The sequence below is a fragment of the Sitodiplosis mosellana genome, unplaced genomic scaffold (assembly GCF_009176505.1).
Source record: "Sitodiplosis mosellana isolate CC-2019 unplaced genomic scaffold, AAFC_SMos_1.0 Smas_scaffold_1, whole genome shotgun sequence".
Lineage (NCBI taxonomy): Eukaryota > Metazoa > Arthropoda > Insecta > Diptera > Cecidomyiidae > Sitodiplosis > Sitodiplosis mosellana.
Genome location: NW_022595244.1, coordinates 7,503,370 through 7,528,533, shown reverse-complemented (window position 1 = coordinate 7,528,533; position 25,164 = coordinate 7,503,370). Strand labels below are relative to the sequence as shown.

Sequence of the window (25,164 nt, the reverse complement as noted above, 5' to 3'; positions counted from 1 at the left end):
AAGAATAGAATTACAAGAGCTGAAAGCACCAATAAAAACACTCAAAAAAAAGGCTGAAAGCCGCTCACTTGAATCGTTTTTTTTCGGTTCTCGCCCTCTTTCCTCATCTCTTCTCGGCTGCTCGAATATTTGCATGTGGTACACGTACCACGTTGGGGAATTTCTGACGAGCCGACAGTACTTGGAATATTTGATTAACAGACAGTTTGAAATGATTATGCGGCGAGAGATGAGTAATTTTCGATGTGTTTTCAAAATAAAAACACAAGGAAGTTTCCGAAGAGAATTTCGTTACCGAATATTTCATGATTAACCGGAAAATGTTACGTGAATTTGATGGACCCTGTGAACCGACGACAAGTGTACTACAATGGAATAGCTAGTGAGCATTGTGGTAACCACGAGAGAGCACATTCGGTTGGAAGTGAACAACCAAAACAAAAGTAAATGAGAAACTTGAAAAACATAATGGAATGGATGTGCAAAGAGAAACGGCAAAGTGAGTGCGAGACATCATGTAACTCAACGGAATGATTCGAAAAATGGAATGGAATGAGTATGTGGTGTAGAAGAAACTGAAGAACTAGCCGCATATACTGCATGAACACATGTAAACCAATGGAAGGTATAGACGCTATTCCAATTACGAGTGCAGACGGGAACAACGTGAAATATCGCAAAGCGGCTATGTATACTACACATTCACATTCGTGTGTACACAGTCTCGCTGTCTCGCTAAGACCACGCACAGTAAGCAAAGAAGAAAAAACAGAAGAAAAACGCACGAGAGAGAGGGAGAGAGAGAGAGAGAGAAAAACAACATATTAATAAGACGCGGCACGACGGTTAAGAGGTAACATTCAACAAGTTAACTAAAACAGCTGTCAGTGGATCTTGTGAGCTGAATCGACCAACACCTTTTTTTCTGTGTATTCGCAGCAACGAGTGTATTGCTGATTTTTGGTTATTTCGTGCACACAACAGTAGTTCGTAAAACGTGTAGCGGCGTGCATTAAGCGCTGCCTCTGTGTGTCTTTTTGTTTTTGAATTCACCAAGAAGTGCTTCTTCTTCGCGGTGTATTTTCTGTTTCTTTACACATCGTGAGCGCCAATTTACCCCATTGTTGCGTTCTTAAAACAACGCCAAACGCACACACCGACTACATTACCAAAAAAAAAATTGCAGCAAATATTTTTCGTATAATTTGGTTATTACTCGTCTTGTGACTTGTTATTTGGATGATTTGCGAGTTGTGCCGACGACAACGACCACGACCACGATTTACATGTATCATCATCGTTTGTGTTCTGCTTTCTGTGCTTTTTTGCGGCGTATTTGGTTCGTGTTTCGTTTGTTTATATATAGTTGCTTAATTGTGATTCATCATCAATTTTTGGCATTCAGTTTTGTTGACGGAATCACAGCGACGACGACAACGGTGTGGTTCTTGGTTAATTTTCGGCGCTTCCAACCAATTGTGACCACCAATTTGTTTTCTCTTTTTTCGGTGTACGTTGGTGTTCTGTATCACAATTTCGACAAGTCTTGCACGAAAACGTGGTCAATTGCAGTCAGTGGACTTTAAAACTTTAAAACCGAGAATTACGTCAAAACCGAACGTTGGTGCTTCAGGTGAAAAGAGCGGTGTTTGCGTGCGTAAAAACAAAAAGTACAAACCCGAAATTTGTGGCCGTCTTTGATGATTGCGTGCTAATAATAAGTGCGCGTAAAATACACATCACTGGCATTCAATTCATGTCATACATTTTTTCGGTTCTTCATTGTCTCTCATTTCATTGGAAACACGGTGTGTGTGTGTATGTGCATTTTGATTGAAATTGGTACAGACCTTGAACAAAACTCAACTCGTTTTTGTTGTTTTTCTTCAGTGGTCCAGCCGATAAGATTGCGCGTGCGCTTGAAGGAACATCGAATTAAGTGGAATATCATGAATATGAATAGCGTATCGAAGACAACGTAAGCGGCATACGAAAAAAAAATAAACTGCATAATTTGTTGACGATCAAAACTACGAAAGCGAGAGAAGAAAATCAGCATATACAAGCATGCTGAAAACTTGCTAGTGAATTCGTTAACTGAGAGAAGAAAAAATTAATTTCGTGGCAATGTTGTTTTATGTGGCGGCTTTCATCAATCAGTGATTATTATATTGTTAATTGGATGTGATGTTCTCTCTTCTCGCATCTCCTTTGCTTGTTATGTCTGTGTGTTTTTTTATCGCCTGATTGAAACCGAGTGATTGCTGAATGCGAACAATTCGGAAATTGTTGATTTGTGTAAATTTTCGCGCATGATATAAATACACCGGAAACATTCGATTAAAATTCAATTTGTAAACAGTGAAAAATGAAGTGAAACACTGTAACTTACAATCTTTGTCTGCCAATTGCAAAATTATAACAGTGAAAAAAAACCTATCTCTACTAACGGGAAAGTAGTGTTAAAGCAACACAAAACATTCGTCGACGTTGCCCAGAGTGCGAATAAAAAGCGCAGACAAGAGAGGGAAAAAAAACAAGAAGAAGAATGAACCGATAATCAGATTTTAAGTGGGAAAAAAGTGTGTATGGACTTTGCTTATGGTAGAAAAATCGAAAATTAATTAACAACCGTTCATTTTCCATTTGGTGTTGATAATTAAAAAGGTGAGTTGAATTCAATTTCGGTTTTTCTCTCTTCTTCTTTTTTTGTGACGTGTTTGTATTGGTTTTCACTTTACGCAAATTACAACGCAATTCCAAAGTGCCAACATTTGAATACAATCTGAAGAGAGTGTAGCTGATCCTCCATTTCATGTGAAAGCGTAAAATGCTAGCGCAAAAATTCAGGAAAAATACGGTTTAATAGCTGAGTCTCAGCAAATATGTGTTGAAAATTGAATTGTATACCATTCAGTTGCATTTTAAAAGCGTTTCCCTTTCTCTTTTTTCCGCTTCTAAAGTAACGCAACTAGTCCCGTTTTCTGTCCACCGCAAACAGCACACAATTTTAGCTGTGAATAATTGGAAAATCAACAATTGTTCAGCGGTCACACATATTTCAATCCGTTCGATTACAACACCGAATTGCATAATACGCTCACACACCGTCTGGTTGTGGGTTTATTAGCCGATTTCACAGCTTATTCTAACGTTTGACACACATGTCAGCGGTTTTACTTTTGGTATATCAGCATCAATACATGGCATGTGTGTGATCGGTATATATGATGGTTTTCACCTCGGTAATGACCGCTTTGCCATTGGCATTTCACGAGGTAGTATTTCCGACAAAGAGTAACCACACACCAGAAGAGATGCGGAAAGTATTTTGCGCTGGACAACGGGTTGCAGCATGATCTCACTGTATATGTGTTTATATTACAACTTTGCACTAAACATTTAACGATCGCTACTAACTGAATAATAAAAATAAATGCTTTCTATGATCGTTATTCGCCGTAAGTATCAAATTACATGTTTTTCGTTTCGATTCATTTTTTTTCAAGAACCGTGTGCTCTTTTGTTAATTTCACCATTGCCATCCATCGTTGTAATTTGTCGTGTATTGTTTGTTTAATTTAAACATCGCCTCTTAGCGCTGACACTGATGATGATGATTATTGCGCTGTGGCCACATCATATTTGCCACAAGTAATTAAGTGATTTTCATATTTTGCATGAAGATAAATGGCTGTGTGTGTTTGCGCCGTCGCGGCTTTTGCTTGAAAAACATCATGTCTCTTAACACTTGATTTTTCTAGCGAAAATGTCAAGGGAATATGGCCAAGATCTTTTTTTTCGTCTTTTTGGATTTCATTTCCACGATAAAGAAGAAAAAGTGAGTTTCTCTGGTTTTTTTTCACTTCAACAGAACGGTATCTCGATTCAACGGCTTTGTTTCTGCCTAATCACTATGCTAAATACCGTTTGCCATTGGCATATTCAAGACATGCTAATGAAGTTATAATAACCGGCCAATAATTTTAAATTTTCATTCATTCTGACGGCGAAAAAAAAACAAAATCAACGGTAATATGCATAAAGACAAAAGGAATGATTTGTCGCATCTTAACACTTTGGTACTGTGCAACCTTCTTCTTTTTTGCTTATTCTTTTGAATAGACATTACTGAACTTTAATACCGATGATGAAACATTTTGGTTTGCCATTTTTGGACCGACATAAATTTATTTCAATTTTTCCTGAATAAGAGGGTTTTATTTATGGCTCCAGGTGCTTCGAACGAGGTCATCGACGTTAGATAACATTACGATATTTACGATTGGTACCAAAGCCGTCAAAACAAACTATAATAGCTCGCGGTTGAATGACTTTATTTATGGACTTCGATATGTTATGCCATTCGGTTTCGCTTTTTCGTTATCTGCTTTCTTCTTTGTTTTTTTTTTCAAAGCGAAAACTCTGCGCGCACAGTTTATTTCATCTTCTCTATTTTCATTAATGAATTTCCATGAATTTTATCGCTGCGGTTCTTTTATTTTAAATTATTATGTCAAATTGTGTGAACGATTCGGTGGAATTAAGATTTAAATGGATAATTAACCGAACAATAGCTGTGATAGAGAATGGAAACTATGGACTTGATATGTGGTTTAATGGCCGGTTTGTGCGACAGTTGCCCGATAAATATCTACAACATTTTCAGTAGTTCTTCTTCTTCTTCTTCTGCTTTGTGAGTTTGTTTTAAATCGACACATTCCGTTTTTGAATAAGTTCGCAGCACCAATGATTTCGAAACATTTTTTTAACAAAGAGAATAGCTCTTAAAAGCGCCAGCACACCGAATGTGTTTGTTCAAATGGCCAACAAAAATGCATAAAATTATTCGAACGACATACCATTCCTCGAAGACAGCACCTCTACGGTTAGCTAATAAAACTCGCGAATAAATCCAAATGATACAGATGCCATCCGAGAGCCATCGTAAAGATTAAACGATGCGCTCAAAGCGATTCGATGAAGAGAAAAAAAACGGAAATTTTTTCCCCGATCTTTGTCTTATTTTAATTGCTTATGATTATGTGCACGATGAACATAATTAAGGGCATCATTTTATTTTATATTGTTTTTGCTTTGTATTTGTGAATATTATCTCCGGTCCGAAGCCACCACATGACATACGATGAAGATTTTTTTTTCAATGGAAATTCAGCCGTGAACCGGTAGACAAATCCATCGTACGCGAGAGAGTAAAGGATAAAGATACCCAGAGAGAGTGAGGGATAAAGAGACAGAGAGAGAGAGAGAGAGTGAGTCATCGCGTAATGAGGACCATCACAGTAGCGATTTGTTATTGTTTTTTATTGTATCCAAGCCGCAATTATTCTGTGACATATAATTACCAACAATTATTATAAATTAAATAAAAGATGCGCCACAATGCACGGCTATGGTGAAATGGAAAAGAAATAATCATAAAAATAAAACAAACGTACGGCCAGACGGCACAGAGCAAAAATGAAAATACGCACATCGAATGAAACAAACGGCAAACCATCGCTGCATCACGTCTCCAAATGCGAAATGATCCACAATGAGTTTTGTGGCTTGTTATAAACGAGGCAGAGACGGAGACATGGATCACATCCACTTTCCCATTCGCCAAATTCGAAAATGCATTTTAATAAACGATTATATGATTTGGAGGACTGACTGTTTGCATAAACATTCGGCGAAACTGATTTCAAATTCAGATGTTTATTTTCGCAACATAATGAGATTTCGTACCTTAATTTTTTTTCGAATCCATTTTGCGGCTTTTGAATATATTATATTGACAATGAAGACAATTAACACGTGAAATGTTTAGAATAAATTTCGTTACCGTTGCGAGACTGGGCGAGAGAGACACACACATACACACACACAGAGAGAGAGAGAGAGAGAGAGAGAGAGTAGAGAGCAGACAGCAGACAGCATCTATGTCATTTACCTGATGTCATGTTTAATTAAAATGCGTGACTCCTCCCCAATAACTGTCATCTGGAAATGATATCCAAAAAAAGTGACGTGAGAAAGAGAGCGGCTCTGGCATTTTCCCTTTCTCTCTCTCTCTCTCACACACACAAGCATACCAACAACTCAGCATGTACATTTTAAATGCACATTTTGATTCAATTAAATTGAATAAAGAGAGAAAAAAATGGGAAAAAGTGATAAAACGTTTATTATTATTATTCAAATAAAATGGTTGGACTTTTTGACAAAAATGATTGAATATTTCAAATCATGTACACAATTTATTCCATCTTTATTCGAGGATGGAATTTTTCGATAACAATTTAAAATCAAATTACGGCTTATCACGTAAAAAAAATCACTGATCGTCCAATACGAACGAAAGAGTGGGGAATGTTCATTCTATCTCGCTCGATAATTCCGGCTAAGCCAAATTTCACAAAACCAATAAAGTGCATGAATCATAAATGCGGTGGAAAACATCACATTGAGCCAATTCTCGCCAGACTTTCAAATAAAATGTGGACTTTTATGTCACACGAGAGAAAAAAGGTTTTATTTTATTTTTATGCTAGACGCGGAATGTGTGCACAGTGCACACGCAAAAAAAAAGGAGAATCCGATGTGGTAAAAAATGTGATGTGCCAAACCAAACCGAGGGTTTTTCCGTTCATTAATGTGATGCCGAGCTGTAGGATGATAAAATGACATCGGAGTGTGCCTTTGATTTAAATGCAAATGTGTGACCGATTCTTTGGTTTGCATCACAACGAGTCCATACCGTTGAAATTACACAGCTTTTGGGTTCACAAACTCTGCTCTCAACCACAGATATTAACAATCAACACACTCGGAACGATAGAACAACAACCAACCCCGCATACACTGTCTAATTAAACAATTGTCCATTCAATAAAACTTTACGCAATTAATGTGCTTGCTTGCGCTGAATTTTTCAACGCCTAATCCGACAAGACATTTGTTTATTTATGCGCTTGAAAAATAATTTAATGCACCTGCCCGGGCATTGTGTCGCATTGTTTCATATTCTATTTCAGCACAATATATAGTAAACACACATAATAAATACGAAAGGGAATTTGCCAATTTTTCACTTTATTCATAAAATATAAATCTGTTCAGCACACCGTATTGCACGCACCGTCGATGCCGAAAATTTGTGCCACCAGTCAACGCGAACATATACACATGTACGATGCCACAATGCGAAAAATAAACACCAAATTCGTGACATATCACAATGTGAAAAAGACCAGAAACTCCCATCCCCCTCCGACACGAACGACAAATCTGCTCGTCGACAATCATCAAATTCATAAATTTTCGAAATAATAATGTAACAAAAACCTAAACGGTGGTGACGATGCCACAATTTTAATGCAATGACACTCAAAATGTAACACGCAGCCACGCATTTAGCTGAGGATTATCCGGGTTGTATTGTGCGGTTTTGTCACTCGACCATTCGAGTATTAAAACAATTTTGATTTAGGATTGTGTGTAGCCGTGAATATTTTATCACCGGTTGGCCGATGTGTGTGTATGTGTGTAATTAAAATTCTTCACGCACAAAGTTTTTTATTTACCTTTATTTTACATTAAATTTTGAATAATTGGATTCGAATGAATGAGGATCGCTCGGTCGGCGTTGAAATGGGCGGAGATAGAGAGCGAAAAAAAAACCGACGACGACAAAATCATTTCCATATCGTGTAACAATCGATTAGTAAAAAGGAAATCGGATATCCGCAACATTAAACGCTTTTTCTTCCCCTTCGACGGAGAAAAAAAACACACCGAAATGAGAACTGTTTGTTCATGCTCTATCGTTTGTTCATTGCACCGTTTCAAACACATTTTTACCGACAATGTTAACTTCACATCGTTCCCATAGTGTATTTTCGGTTTGCCACGAATCGCTTGAGCGTCACTAATTCAATATGTCACGCTGGACATATGTCATGAAGTGACTTCATTGAAGTCAGTCTCTATATTGAAAATGCCACTTCATGCGTTCCAGTCATCGAAGTTAAAGGAGCGCATGGAAAAAGTTTCTTCATAGTATATTCTATAGAGGGGAAAAAATGCGTAATTTGTCATTTAGGCAGGAAAAAAAACGTGGATACAATATGGTAATGGCTTGAAGATGAGACGCAGATAAAATTTCCTTGAGGAGAAAACCGGTCGCGACAAGTGCATACTATTCTTACTTCCTTTCACAATTGCGCGCTTCATATCGAGAACATCTTTTTTTATGTGCATACTTTTTAGCCGCTTCTTCTGAGTATTTTATTCGCATGGAGGATCGTTTCGATATCCTGTGTGATTTTCAAGTAAAGTAATCTTGGACGTGTTTTTTCTACTATTTTTTTCTTCTTTTCTCGAGAGGTAGACTTTGTCTCAATCTCAGTGACTCTCATGGCATGATTACATGGGTCGGATTTCATTTCGACTTCATCCGTTGAATATGGCTTTAATTTAGCGCAAGAAGAAATGAACGTCGTAAATGTTCAAGAGATTAGTAAATCTGGCGAGGTTTTGTTCTTGTGGGTGAACCAACTGAAAAAAATTACATTTTTAAGTAATGTCAAACGAGTGCGCTTAAGGATGGTTAATGTCAATGTATTTTTTTTTTTCATCTGCTTCTCTTGAACGAGATTTATGGATTACTTTTATTGAACATTTGCTGAGTTGATTTTAAATCTAATCGAAAAGTTATTTGATTTTGACGAGCACTGAAGAACACACACACTCGCTCCTTGCATGTGTATCCGTCTGTACACACCACTAGCTGTTGCGTTGATCATATTCTGTGGAATTTTATGTTGAATTACGTAGTTTTCTTTATGATTGCAGCTGCCAGTGGAAACTAGTCATATTTTTCTTAATTTCATGTCAACATCGGGGATAGTGCACTTAAATCGTGAATACACATAGTAAAACGTTCGATGTTATGCTGCTTGCTTTCCGTATATTTCCACATCTCTGATGCCATGGATGGCACGACCGATCGACACCGACCTGAAGATGACATCTCCATTCCGCCTGACTATACTTTGTATTGTTTAGTATAAGCGTGTGCGATGCGCGAATGCATTTTAGTAGATTTATTAAGAAGATCCGTAAGTGTAAATCGAATAAACAAAAGTGGAACTGCACACTGGTGGACACTTTGCGTTGACGGTGAATGAAGAAACATGAGCAAGAGCACGCATTAAGAATGACGGGCAAAAGTAGAGAAAAAAAACGAACATAAGTAAAGAGTGAAGAAAAAACGTCGAAGCAAAAAAGTAAACGATAAATAGAAAATGAAATAAAAAGCAGTCCATGGAAATCCACTGTTTCAAGTAAAACAACGCTCAAGTGCCACAAAGTACCGAGACGAACTGCGTTGAGATAATGTCGACGCGATATGTATCGTGTACGTACATTTATACGAAGGCATGACCTGACGAATGGAAATAAAGAAGAATAAAAAACGATGATGAGACCAAATGCAAATAAACATGCAATTGTTATGTCGAAAGATGAAGCAGCGCAATGGTTGAAAATACTGTTAAAATGCGTGAGCTCTTTATCGGTACACATTTCATTGCACATTTTTAGCAAACAGAACATTTGTTCGCTTCTTCTTCTTCGTCGTCGTTGTCGTTTTTTTACAGTCATCCATTCTGTTTTGACTGCATTTAGCTGTTTATCTCACTGTATCATATTTCACACACAGTCACACCGTGTGTAAGAGGGACGAGAGAGACGAGCAAAGAAGTTGAAATATAAACCAACGACTCACTGAAACCGGCAGCCTTTACATTGAACAAATTGAACGAATAGCTTTACACAAAATAAATTTTACATCTTTATTTCGGTGTGCCGCTATATCCATTTTTTGTCTTCTGCGCTCGCTGCGGCCAACTCGAATATCTTGTGAGTGTTTATGCGAAGTGATGTGAGCGCGTAGTTTTTGACTTTATTTCTTTGGCAACACAAATATTTGTGGCCAAATGGACGATGATTTTCTCACTCTCATACACACACACACACACACACACACTGCCCAACACCAAACCGATAAAAAATGAACTCACTCTCGTATCCAAAACAAACTTTACAATCCCAGCAGGAAATAGGGAGCAACTGTCACAATTTATGTTCATTTCCTCTCCCCTGAAACAAATCATATACATTTTTTTATTACTTTATGTTTGTTATGAAGAACGTCGTCGTACACCACGACGAATATATTTATTATATGTTTTACGTGACACCATCGTGTGAGTGTCGGTAGTGCGCAACCAGATTGTCTGTGAATACATGTTGTTTGTCGAATCTTTCTGTAATTTCTCTCCTGATAAATGCCGCTCAAAACAAAGTGGCACAATAACGAGCCAGGAGAATAAAAAAAAGAGCAAATCGTGTCGCTGAGATTTAATTTATTGCAATATCTATCTCGACCGGCTATCGTTGGCACGATTTCTGCTTTGTTCTCCTGTCTGTTACGTGGCACCTTCTCCCGTGCAATATTACCGTGCTCCTCGATTTTATCGATCGTTGTGGTGATGGTGGTGGACCACATTTATCGGGGCGAGTGCTGTTATCTGAAGCAATTTCATTCTGGCTACAAGTCTTTATTTATCGGAGAAGACAAACCAGATGCAATTTTGCTGAACGAACAAAAACCACACCACGAATAAAATGTACTACACTCAAACCGTTCCAATTGAAATAGACATATTGTTAGTTCCACACTGGTCTGGAACAAATGTAAACGCAATTTTAAAGTTAACATTTCGAAACGATACACCAAATGCTACTTCATTGTTAATAAGAAGTTTGACCGACAATCGGACACACATACGAACCGTACAGAGTATGTGATTCGGGGAGAGAGAGAGAGAGAGAGAGAGAGAGAGAGAGGATGAGAGAAAGAGCAGGAATTAGAAAAGACAAGAGCCTCAAAGATGTAAATAGGAATCGTGCACACATGTGTTTCAAACCGATCGAGTACGGAAATGATAGAACCAAAAACCGAATGTGTATGTATGTTACACCATAGACTCTGGCTTTGGTCTTTCGCATGTGAACTAGTGTAAAACGCAGAAGCAAAAATAAGAAACAGCACGCGTTGCCGCTGGCAGACATGCGATCTATCCAACGCACAAAGACCGATATTAATGCTGATGATGCTATGTATGGCGCTCTCTCACTCTCTCTCTCTCTCTCCCTCCCTTGCTGTGTTTCTCATCGCTTTCATGCTCCATTTGTGGTTGGTTCGATTTCTGTTCTTTTCGATTGTCTTGCTCCAACGCATTCTCACCCATTCAATTCACATTCTATCACAATGTGTTCCACATTACTTCGATTCTCTTCTCTATCCTAAGTTATACTGCTTACGATTGGTATTTTTTTCGAGTTGACCCAAACTGCCATGATCACTTGTGTGTGCGTCACTTTTTCTTTGGCCTTTCAAAACAAATATCACACATCAATAGTCCCAATTATTTATTATGTAAATCATTCCATCACATGATTTTTCATCATATATTATTATTATTATGCGCCATGTGTGATGTGTGCGAGTGTGCTTGTGATGTTCTTTTTGTACCATTTTGAACTTTGTTGTAGTGGTTTTCTCATGGGCGATCTTTTCGACACTTTGATGTGTTGTAACGAAATGTTCGAAATGTTTGGAATTACCTAGCGATAGAGACGCGCCCGCTGGAGCTCGACCATAAACAAAAAGAATGTGTGTACTTCTTGAAGACGATCTAATGGAGAATAACTTTGTTCGAATTGAAATAGCACGCGCCACAAACCGCACGCAATAAATGAAATGACCACGCAAAAACTTTTTAAATTATTCGAATTTATTTGTTGTTCTCTCTTCTTCTGCCCAGAAACTTTGAAGCGACTTGCAAAAAAGTTTTTTTTCTGTGTGGAAGTTTTTGATGTTGGTGTAGCTTGTGTAAGGCCATGGATGTTTCACTTCTCCGGAGTTCTTATCTGGCGGCTCTTAAATGTATGCATACAGATGTATCATAAACCTACTTGTATCGTAACTTAATGAAATTTATGACTTTTGCTTAATCCAAACACCTATAAAGTCAACAGCCATAACTCAAGAAATCATTACACTATTGCAGAGCATAGCGTGTAGGTGAACGCGTAAAACGGCAAACGGCACCCGTGATTATAAATTGAATACATGAGATATGCAAATGGTGGATTAATTAATTGAACATTTTCTCCCTGATGTAAGCCGATTAAGTTAAACGACAACTAATGCAGCGCACCGTGTTTGTCCGCTGATTGAGAGAACTTTATGTCGTTGATTCCGTACCATGGAACACAGAAATCACAAAGTGAAAGTAAAAGTAAATTGCAAACTTTTTTTGCGCATTCACACCGAAAAGCTGCTTGCCATTTGACCTAATTTTCGAAACTATTTTAAACTCCATACAAATTCACATGTAAGTTTGCCATCTCAACTCACTTGGAACTTTCGCATCCAATCATTTAAGCCACATGAAGTTTAAATGTGTGCTCATAATTTTTTTAAACATATGTCTGCAGATCTTTTTAAAAGGTTTTTGTCAACAATTCAAAGGTAACTTTTTCTTCTTGCGTTCGTGATACAATGAGACAATGGAACGGTATCAAACCGGGCGATTTGGGTATTTCCAGATGTTTAACGATTTTAAGACCATCTTTTTATTTTAACATCATTGAATTAAACATTCAATGAAAAATGAAAGAGATTTTTTTCTTTCTCGAAAACACACGGAGTGCAGTCCGCGTTAGGTTTATGCACCCAAATCAAAAGTTTTGTTAGATTGAGCCATTTCTCACCAGACTTTATATGAAAATAAGGAAAGGTGAAAGTTTGAATATATCCTTCTTAATTCTCGGTTTCCATCTAATTCGATGTGTGGCAATTCCATTTGACAGATAATAAAAATGACGAAGGTATGTTAATTAATAAATGAAGACTGTTATTAGACGATTCGATACGAATTACATACTTCGTCGTATGGATTGAATGGTGCGCGTCAGACACGTGAATCATGTAGTAATACCATAGAGTTTTGGCAAACTCAAGATTTTGGGCACACTCAAATGATGTTCAACCACGCAGGTTAGTTCCATTGGGTATCATTTGTATGTTAAGTGAGTGATTGCATTGAAGGGTCATGAAGATCTTCATTATAATTTAAATGAGTCGAACGGGATTCGAAGCACAAGTGTCTAGCCGCTTAATTTAGAATTTCTCTCATAAGCATTTTGGAATTAAGTATCAATCAAACCAAATTCCCCCAGCCCATTCAAATTAACCCTGCATAACGGCCTACGAGTATCTAAAATAACACCATAAACAATTATTCACGTCGATTGTGTTGCAAAATTGAGAGCATTGTACCTATCAGTTGAATGAGTTGACAATTGTGCCATTTTGTCGAGTGGAAGGAAGAGAGAAACAGGCTGAAAGAGGAAAGGCATCGAGCATAGAACGATGTAGCGCATTAAACTCGTTAAATTTTGATTATCTCGGAAAATTCTCTGCAAAATGTCAGTTAATGCTATTAAAACGTTCTGCTTCATTCGCACATACATACTCGAAGTACGTGTTCCAAGTGAAAAAGCAATGAAATTATGAATTGGCATTGAAATAAAGTCATCGCAGCATCACTGAACTCCCGGTTCTACCGAATGCCGAATTCGGAGAAGGCGTTGCGCGATGTCAATCCAGCGCAACAGGAAAAAGTTTCATGCGAAATAATTGATCCATCAATTTTAAATGAATTTGCATCTCGGAGTTGAAAACAAGGCAAAAAGTTAAATGAAGCAAAAATCCATTTCATGTGGCAAATGCCTTATGTCAGAATTTAATCTCTGCCTTTTGTTTTGACTCATTCTTTTTTTGTGTGTGTTTCTGTGCATTGATGAATACAGTGTTACGGGAAATAATTATGAATGTGAACATTAGATGTGGTGTGAATGGGACACAGAGCGACGACGACGACGACGACGACGACGACGACCGCACGATGAGACGATGCTGGCAACTTGGTGCAAGTTAACACCGTGTTGGCCAATTTGCACGTTGATGATATGAAAGTATCGTGCTAACTCCACATCAATCGCAACACAATATGAATGGCACATGGGTATGCGCGCACAACACACACACGAACCAAGTACCGTAATATGATAATCTGATTTATGTGTCCCTTTTTCCGTTCTCTGCCACCGCTGGGAACAGTTCGCAGAAAAAGAACGAATTTTACGCGAAAACTACAATTTTTTTTCTACTTGTTATTCGAACTAATTCCATTTGCCATTGTGGACGTGATAAAAGTTTTATGTTTAAAAAATGAAATCATTTTAAAATCCGATCTGTTCTTTATCTCGGCTTTTTCTGGTTGCGGTCCATATTTTTCACTTCTTTTTTTCGACCCGCCTTTCGCCCTTTAATCAAAGTCACAGCATTGGCTTTAGCGCCAACGGGGATTTTAATTCAATGAAAAATACGCATTTCAATAATGAATTATTAATGACAATCGGCGAATGCGTACAAGTAGCACCAAACTGTTATGCAAAAAGGTGAGCACTTGTTCCGTAAAAGAAGAGGAAAGAAAAAATAAAGTTTTGAAGGAAAACAAATTACTCATTACGGAGTAATCAACAACGAAAAATCGTGTGCAACTTTTGCTATTTCTGTGTTGCCATAAATTCGCAAAAGTGTAGACCTCGAGTCACAAATCGATGCCCAGCTGCAACATTGTAGAGTCATTGTGAGTGATTTGTCCATCCAACCGCTGCACACGGCGGTGCGGTTATAATGAAAAGGAATCGAATCGATTTGCATGGCAAAGTTGATGTAACCTTCAGCTACCGCTTGATTATGTACTGATTGATAACATTATCGCTTAATATGATCGAATGCTCATTAAATTCACTTTCACATTTTATTTCGGTTTTCATTTTTTGTAGCAAAGAAATATTGGCAAATTAACGCGAAAAAAACGCGCACACACCATTAAATGAATCCATAATTCATTTTTTCAGCATTTTATATATTGAGCATTCTGTTTTTTTTTGTGCAATCAGTGTCGATGCGCGCTCAAGGAAAAGTCGTGCACCAAATAAAGAGCAGAGTGTGATTATGATAACGCATAGTACTTGACAGAGAAAAATAATAAGTATGTATGATTCGCAAAGTGGTCGTGGCTACAACAACAACAAAAAACAAAAACAAAAAATAAAGTCGTCATTGGCAATGCGATTTATTGTTTATCGCGCGCCCGCTTTCGTTTCCACCAGTTTGAATCGACTTTTCGTATTATTGTTTTTTTATCGTGTCGGCCAGAAACACCAGAAACTCAATTTTGCAACGAATTCATTAGCAGATGAGAATGCTGCGAAATATTTTGAGGGGAACGAAAACATTAAGAGAATCCTATAACGAATTTAAATGGGAGGAAAACATTCCAGGAATTCATTGTGGACTTTTTTTCGGTCGTTTTCGGTTCCTCATCGAATTCCAATATTGTTCGTGTGGAGTGTGTGTTCATACTATCGTTTAATGTTCACCGAGAATGGCCAAATGACCCAAAAAAAAATATTGGCATTTACAGAGTTTCATCGATGTCTTTTGTGTTCGTAGCTGACACAATAGAGAGACATGTAACAAAAGAACAACAACAGCAACAACAGCAACAACAACAACGAAAAAAGGTCAAACTGTGCTCAAACAAGCATGTAACTGGAGAGAGAAAAAGTTCAATTTTTTCCCGCAATATTTACGTCGTGGATGCTCCTGCGAAGCGAGAGGCCATCGTTTCGAAATTAAGTGACGCTTTCATGTGAAGTATGTGTTATAAATGTGTGGCATATACTAGTACTCCCGACAACGAAAACTTTCTTATTTCAGTGTTATTGCTGTTGTTGTTTGCCATAGTGGATAGTCATATACCATTCACAAAATATTTCCATCGGCGTTACGACTACTTTGTCGCAGCATGTTCGAAAGCAAAAGTTAATTCACGGTTTTTGTAACTTCCTTTTTATCCTTTTTTTCGCTCTCTTCTTCTCTGCTTGGCTGTGTGCGCATAAATACGCTTGAATCTGCATATTATGTTGGTGTGTACATAAAATGACAAAATAAGATGCAGACAATGAAGCGGACCACACACACACAGTACGCAATTTATTGTGCCAAATAAAAATATATACTCACTATCTCATCATAGCACACACACACAACGTTGAGCATTGTATACTATTATGTTTGCAGAGTGAAAATCCCACAACGGCAAAAGCCAAACGATGGCCTGAAGAGAAATTAAAAAATAGCATGAAACCTGCGGATACCATCAATCGATGTGGTCAATAATAAAGAAAAGCATATTATTGGCAGAAAGAAATGATATTTTTTAAATATTAGGGATAAGGAAAAGAGGCGAAGAAATGAGATGTTTATGGTTCGTTGTTGCCTCGCTGTTCGTTTTCGGTCAGAAGATAGCACGAAGTACAACCAGAGGTCAAATTTACAGTGCGGCTGTGCCTCGGGACACCACTGTATGCATGGAATCGAATGCATAGCGTCAAACACATTTTATGTATAACCCATCTCTTTTTGCACATAAGATTAGTGGTGAGATGCATTAGAAGTACAACGCCACACAAGCTCAACGTTTGGATAGAATCCAAATTCAAAGCTGGCAAATGCGATCGAGATACGTGTGGCGGCAAAGGAGCAAAATGTGGTAACAGTTTGGATTATATAAGACATTCGATTGATCGCACTTGCAATTCACAATTTTGAAAGAAAAAAATATTGTTGCTTGAATACAAATAAGCGCACACATTGGTCCGGTGTGCGAGTGCATATATATTCTGTTGGCGGTTTATATCTTGAAAATCACGAAACTCACGATTGATACATTATACAATTCACCAGTGTTATGTATGCGCTGTATGAATCCAATGCTCATTTGCAATATGCAATTTTTCCGCTTTGATTTCGTTTCGATTGTGTGATGTTCATTTGAGAGTATCTCCCTGTCTCCCTCTCTCTTTCTCTCTGTCTATCGATAGACGAACGATTCGTGAGCAATATCTAGGCGATGCCATAATTATACATTCATTTTTTTAATATTCCTCTTGATTCTATTTTCCGTACCGCCTCAACAAAGCCCAATCGATTTAATGCATACTGCATAACATCACACAAAACCAGCCAGACACAGCGAGAAGAGAAACGCTATGCACTTTGAAAATAAACTATTTGCGGCTCGGAGATGAAGGAGAAAAAAAAATCTCCGATTTGCATTTGATATTTGAAACCTTAAGCGGAGTTACGTAAATGTGAATGCGATGTGGTTCGCACAATTGTATACTTTACACCCGACGAAAAATAACTATTAGAGAAACTGAACAATGAGAGAGAGAGCGAGAGCAAACGGAGAAAATGAGCTCCATTTATTTATTAACCGACCTCTGACAAGTATCCTCACTGCCACAATCAACTCGCACTTTGCATACTATCGCGCGCCAAATACGATTTATGCAAATATATATGCTGCACTGTACGGTATCTGGCTTGATCCAGTCACCGCGCGCACATTCGGCGCGGTGGTCTCATGGCAAAACATGCAAACATATCACCGTTTACATTGATTTTCCACGCAGAAGCATTTCGAAAACTGTTTAATTTTCGATGGAAATCACAACACATGTTTTGTAGCCCACGAATGTATAACAACAACCATTGGCGCTGACACGTTGTTTGCTTGCTCGCCTCCATCTAATTCTCTCCACGTTCCGTGAAACATGATTACAGGTGGGCGGAGTAAGAGAGTATAATTCATACTCCTACTCCTACTCCCATACAAACGGAAAATGAGTATGTCTCGACATACTCTCATACTCATAGATACTCTTTGAGTATGAGAGTATATACTCAGAGTATATACTCTTTGATTTTGAGTATGTCTCGACCTACTCATTTTTTACCCAAAGAGTAACTCCACACCTACTCTTTTTCCTACTCTTTTTCATACTCTTTTTCATACTCATTTGAGTATGTCGAGACATACTCATTTTCAATTTTTTTTCTCCTCAGAAAAAGTTATATATCCTTTATATATTTTTCTGAGGGAGGGAAAACGAGTGAGTAAGTGTAGAGTTACTCTTTCGCAAAAAAATGAGTAAGTCGAGACATACTCAAATGAGTATGAAAAAGAGTATGAAAAAGAGTAGGAAAAAGAGTAGGTGTAGAGTTACTCTTAGGGTAAAAACTGAGTATGTCGAGACATACTCAAATGAGTATGAAAAAGAGTATGAAAAAGAGTAGGTGTAGAGTTACTCTTTGGGTAAAAAATGAGTAGGTCGAGACATACTCAAAATCAAAGAGTATATACTCTGAGTATATACTCTCATACTCAAAGAGTATCTATGAGTATGAGAGTATGTCGAGACATACTCATTTTCAAAATGAGTGAGTATGAGAGTATATACTCGCGAATTCGCCCACCTGTAAACATGATACGTAATTAATTGAGGATATTTGCTGTATTTACTCATTGTTGTCAGTTAACCGCATGCATTTTATGCATGAATTTGGCAATTCAACGTTTCAAACAAAAAAAAAAACGACTGAAATGATGACCTTTTATTTTCCACCGTTTTCGGTTCGGTTCGGTGTGAGTATGTTATTTTTCTGTTTGTTTGGCATGCCATTGCATTATTATTCGGCTATAAATTTGGTGAGTGAATGTGTGTGTGTGTTGTATCAGCGTTCTAAAAATTCATTCAACTCGATAAATTATTCCAAACACGAATTAGTACATTGACGCTGCTGCTGCTGCTGCTGCTGTGATTTAATGCAATGCTCAACGGCAACACACAAAATAATAATGACATTTGGAAAAAGATTCACACGCTTGACGCGCCTCACTTGCAGCGCCGTGCCACGCCGTTGAGAGATCATAAAAGTATATTAAAAAGAGGCGATAAAAGTGCATTGTGTGCTCGATGCGAACAACGGATTGAAAATCCGGCGTAAATACCAACATTTGTTTCTCCCGTTTAAATCGAGGTCTGGTATTCCCATTCGAATTCAATCGAACGGATATGGAAAATTCATTTCATTTTTTTGTTTCGCCAATTTTCGTCGACGCCGGGTGCATTATTGCGATTATTTCACACATTGTTCAACTTACATTATTCAATCTCTCTCATTGTTGCTAATTAGTTTAAAACTAATTTATTTCCGTATATAATTTGACTCGAACAATTCAACAAGAATTCCAAAGCAAACATAATATGCAGCATGATAAAATGCGCAACGTCGTATGCTGCGGTGGCTGCTCTTTTTTTTTCATTTACTCGAAAAATTTATTTCATGAGTAATTGTGTGTTGTTTACAATGAGCTTTACCGTTTCGGTGGGTATTGCGTAATCGTCATCGTCAATTGTCTCTGTTCAGTGTTCACGTCGTCATTCGCGAATGAGTTGTTGTAATTGAATTACTGAGTTACTTCAGCAGAAGCAATGTTGCTGTTGCTTTTGGGCCGGCGAACGAGAGACACAGTGTGAGCCGCGCGTAACACGCATCAAGTGGCTCCGAAACGAGAACAAATTGACGAAATACTGAAAACAAAAGACGGCTTTAATATGCATTATTTTAAAGATAGACTTTCAGTCTTTGCTCTTTGCCATCTTCACCATAAACACACACAGGCATCCACACAATTCAATATGTCTTGGAGCAATCGCATCGCAGCAACTAAAGAACATTTCCTGAACTGAAAAGCAGATACATTTCATTCTCATTTCGCATCAAGTAATGAGTCTTGTATTACACTCCAAGTCTTTCTTTGTGCTTTTTTTTCGTGTTCTTTAACAATCACGGCGTTAGTTAGTTGTAACAATGGTTGCTCATTTTGTTACTGTTTCTTGCTTCTTCCTCATCGACGTCGTTGGCGTCTCTTTTTTCCCTTCTCTCTCGTTTGTTTGTTCGTATGAATTTCAAACATTTCGACTAATTATTTTTTTCTTCTTTGATATCTTTTCTGCGCTGTGAGTGTATGTAGCCCGTAAGAAATGTGGACATGTATTCTCATGTCTTACACTTATCTGTAATGCTTGAGTCTTTTTTTCCGCTGTTGTTCTTGCTTTCAATCACTTTTTGTGTTTTACTCTTTTGTGGCCCCAAAAACTCTCCGTCAACATTGTCCCAAATTTGCTTGTTATTTTGGCGAGAAGGAAAAAAAATTGCCACCTGATTAGACCGGGAAAATGTGCACGCTTTGAATGAATTTAAAGCGAACCCATTCATATCCGTTGGTTTTGTTCTCAAGACATGATGAAATTTGCGCACAACCGAATTTTTTTTCGCTCTCTTCTGTTTCATCAGATTTTCATTAAGGATCAATTACAGTTTTCCATTTCAGTTGAGCGCTCCCACGGTGTATAGAGCGTGCACTGTCTCTTTCTGTGTGTTGAACATGCAGACATTCGTAAATTATGTATCGCCGGGAGTTTTGGTGCATGGGAAAAAGGGTTGATTGCAACAGCCACAGCGCTAGCAATATGTCAAAATGTTAGAGAAAAGTTTGAGGTGCGCTCGACGGAAATTCACCTGGTGGTAACACGGAAGGTGTGCGAAACTGAAACAAATTTTCATCGAATTTTGCAACACTGCGACACGTTCTCCTTTTGCTCTTGTCGTGGAATTAAAAAAGTTTTGCTTGATTATATTAGTCGAACGGAGGGAACACGAAGAGGATGTCATTGGTCATTTTCGAGGCAATTCAAATAGAAGGGCTAACAACGGAGTTTTACATCGCGATTTTTTTCTTAAATGAACGAAACTAACAGTTGAATGCGTCCGCATATAATGTCAATGGTTCGATTTTGATCGGCTGCACCGCACCATTTCCTCTTCATTCGTTCCAATTGTTTTGGTCTTAATTTAAACTAATCTAAAAGTCATTTCGTTCTAAATGCAAATATCTTTATTTGAGTTGAGTTGACAACGACAGAGAGACAGAGAGACAGAGACTGCAGAAAACATGCGAACTTTAGCGTATGTTGGAATTTCGCATCGCAATTTAACGCGAACACCGTCCTACACCGAACCGCACACCGCTTCCCCAAACGTGATGGAATGCTTCATTCAAACGAGTCATCGTTGGTCGTTCGGTGTCTCCTCACTTGACGAAATGAAAAACGGAAGCAATATGATATAAATTAAATTGAACAATATTTCTGTGCTTGAGCATGCGAAAGAGCACTTCAACCTTGGTTGTGCGCACACACACACACACAGAAATAAAGACAGACAAGCGCTGGAAATCTTTCTCTCATTCATCGAAATACAATTTTAAAGCGAAAAATTTAATTTAACTTGATTTATCTGTTGTCGTCGCAATGATCCGAACACACAACGCAAGCGATTTGATGGCTGATTTTTATTGCTGCTAACACATTTAATCACAATGTTCAAGCCATAAAATTCACCTGAAGTGCACAATCGAATGAAACCGAAACGGGCTTTTTGAGATGAATAGCCCGTGACAATAACAACAGCAACAGACGCGAGCGAAAAAGAGTGAGAAAAAGACAGAAAAAAACGTGCTCGCTCCACAAAAAGGGTAATAAAAGACAAACGTTCATTATTGAATAAGCATCGGGTTGTAGCAATTTGATGAGCCATTTCACAGATGATTATTGCCACAAGTGAACGAACTCTTCACAAAAACCATCATTTTTTGGGCGAAAAAAAAGTAACGAGAGAAGAATATACGGCTTAACAATACTGCACACTGCACAGACCAGGAATTTCTAAAAGGCAATGGGCTACATGTCATAGAGCATACTAAAAACAAGCCAACAATATAATAGACGAATCACGGCCCAATCCATCGATATACATAGTACGTAACAAATAGAAATATTACATCGCAACCACAAACTATCGTCATCATGCTCTCCATGTCATACATAATGGAGGTGAAACAAAATACCGAAACAGTCGATGTTGTTGTGCGTATCGGATTTCGGTGTGTATTTTGAATTATTGTTTCCCAAACGAAAATCCCATCCAGAATACTAAAACGTGTAATTTTAGCAGAAAAATCCACACAACAACCGAATCTACACGTACCAAGTCACAAATGTCATTTCAACCGACCAGACGAACACAGAATAATAAGTGCATGAAATAGCATTATTGCAAAATGTGCGCTCGTTCCGCACCCATATCGTACTGTGAGCGTATTTTCAAGAAAATGACGAACGTTCGCTACGCGAACAGCAGAGAAAATCGCTGTTCAAATAAATAATTAAAAGACCAAAATGGATGTGCTTATTTGTAGCCAAATGTCAAAGTAAACAAATCTGTTTCGAGATCCGTTTACAATTGCGGATAATCTCGGTATTTGAACGTAATCCGGACGACAGAATGAAAATGGTCATTGGAATTGTTGTTGTTTGAATTATAGCCATTTGGCTGGAACGATCACAGGCGCGCGCGCGCTCGTCGTGAGGTTGGCGATGGTTTCGGGTGCAGTCTGTGTGTTGCAGCACACTGCACGTTGCACTCTTTTACGATGTGCACAAAAGAAATAAACAAGTAAATCACAGTTTTTCGTTTCAATGTATAAAAAAACGCAGAACTTTACGTGCTTCCGGTTAGCTATTTATAGTAACGGTACGACTGTGTCGATTTAAATCGAGCAACAATAACAACAAAACACGCGACGGAACACCAACCAAATCCATGTTTAAACTATGAAAAAAAACGAGCAATTTTATAGGAACAAGAAAATAAATGTACAAAGTTCCCGGTTTCGGTATAGTATAGCACCTATTTTTGCGCATTTGTGACATTTCAACGTGTCGGGTGTGTCGAAACTTTGGCTATAAAGTGGCCAGGCAAACATGTCAGCATTATTTGTTGAGACATTGTACTCATACACTCCATATTGCATGGCAGAAAAGCCAAAGCAGACGAAAAAAAAAGCGAATGACTGGAAAATGTGTAACATGTGTCGCATTTAAGGCGTTTTCACCTTTTGCTACTGTCATTACCAATCACAACCGGAATAAGCTATGCTACCACTCCTAATTCTGCAGAAGGAGAAAAAATTTGAATCGAGCATTGAATAATGACGCGGAGAACGAACGGGATAGAAAATGAATGGGATAGAAAAAAAAATTAATGACAACTTGAAACTTTCTGAATGGGGATCAATTCCACTTCTGTCCAGTCGATTGAATTTAAATGTTACTACTTGATTGTACAAAGTACTCGGCTATAGCGCCATTTGAATTCAATTCGCCACTACCGCCACCGCAGCAGCAGTAGGAACGCGATCGGGTCGAGACTAAGCCGATGATTGCTGCCGAATGTAAAAGTTATAGAGCCATTATCACCTATTTTTCCATTCAATTAATTCGAACAAAGTTGAGGGCACCTTTTCAACCGCAGCCAAATCACCGGTTTACTGTGCTTTTTCTCGCTCTCTTTCTCTTCCCATATTTTTCATTTTCAATTTGCCAGCACACGATGAATGAAAATCGGTTTACCGAATTTCCCGATGGTTTTCAATAAAAACGGGCTAAAAAAAGTGTTTAATGTAATTAAGATGCCGACCGTTTGCTGACAAAACACAAGTACAATAATCCGTTTTATGTCGACATAAAAAGCGATATTATCGTGCCGGGGCCAGGCTTAATGTTTGTCGATCATCTTATCGAACAAATCCTCGGTCATGTCCAAACTGCACACAATTTTTTTTCTCTCGCAAATATTGATTGCGCGATAATGTCGTCACATTTTAAGCACACAAGAGCATTTACCACATTTTATCGGCCATCATATTAAATTGACTTTATGCAAATTTATTTATCAGTCGCCAATTAAAACCAACTCAGTTCATATATAATCCATTAATCAACGACATTTTTAGCGTTCACCATTTTGTATAATGGTTTATTTTTTGTGTGTGTAACACATGAGCCAAACACATGAAAGCCAAACACATTTTCGATTAGCGATATCATTTTTGGTTAAAATATCCAAAATAAGCTGATGATAGAAATGCCGTGGGAAAAATCATCATTCGGCCAATTTGCAGTTTAATTAATCCATCGCTTTTTAAATACACAAACAAACTTCTTCAGGCGAAATTCAATTGAATTGATTTCGTTTTGAATAGTTTGTTTGGTCTTAGTTTTTTATTGTTGGTTTCAATTTCAACCATTTATAGATCAATAGATGGGCATGTACGATGGACCATCGCTCTATGGAACCGCTATTATGGTTATCATTTTTGGCATAGTTCAATTCCAAGCTATTGACGCGGATACAACAGAAATTGATTCAATTTAAATATATTAAAATGGTTTGAAAGTTTTTCAGAGTTAAGAAGATGAGGGGGGAATGGTGCTTTTTTGCTTAACCACATGATGATAAATTCATTCCATTTTACCATATTTTCAATAATAATGTGCAAACAAATGTGAGAATGTAGCACTATTTTGGGTGCACAAAATCGACATAAATTCATTGGAATTGCACCATTAACCCAAATGAAGCGCACTTTTTTTGACCATCGACCGTTTGATTCATTTGCAATTCGTGAATGGAGTGCATGTGTGTATGTAATATACACTGTGTGTATTCAGGCGATTTAATTTGCTATCGCATTTTTGATGCAACAACACAAATGGTTATTAAATGTATTTGAATAAACATATTTTCGCAGCACTTCACAAATGCTCTTGTAAAATAATGTAAATCACAACAGCATAAATAGCGATTAATTTTTCAAGTCAAATCAAGTGTAAAACACATCGACAAATCGAGAGGGAGACACAAAGTGAGGCGAACAAAAAATATACATTTAACCGCCCACCACCAGTCAGTCCATCGGCTGTGTGTTTGTATGTGTAACGGTATAGATATTCCATTCTAGATTAAATTCCATAAACAGCGCGACCAGAAGAAACGGCACAGCGTGCGATTAGCAACCTAAATAATAATAGCAAACCAAACCACAATCAGTCAGACACTATACATGCGCATCAATTGTTTGAATGTAGCGGTAAATTTGTGTCGAGTTTTGAAATGGGCCGAAAAAGAAGGTTTTACCT

At 37.8% G+C, this 25,164-nt stretch overlaps 1 protein-coding gene across 1 annotated transcript in view; it reads left to right on the top strand.

The window, feature by feature from the left end:
* Positions 1 to 886: 886 nt before the first annotated feature.
* Positions 887 to 25,164, top strand: part of LOC129573246 (putative uncharacterized protein DDB_G0292292) — a 70,099-nt gene continuing 45,821 nt past the window's right edge. Inside the window, exon 1 of the mRNA XM_055453628.1 lies at positions 887 to 2,667. The gene's annotated coding sequence lies outside the window, so the exon portion shown is untranslated. The remainder of the gene's footprint in view (positions 2,668 to 25,164) is intronic.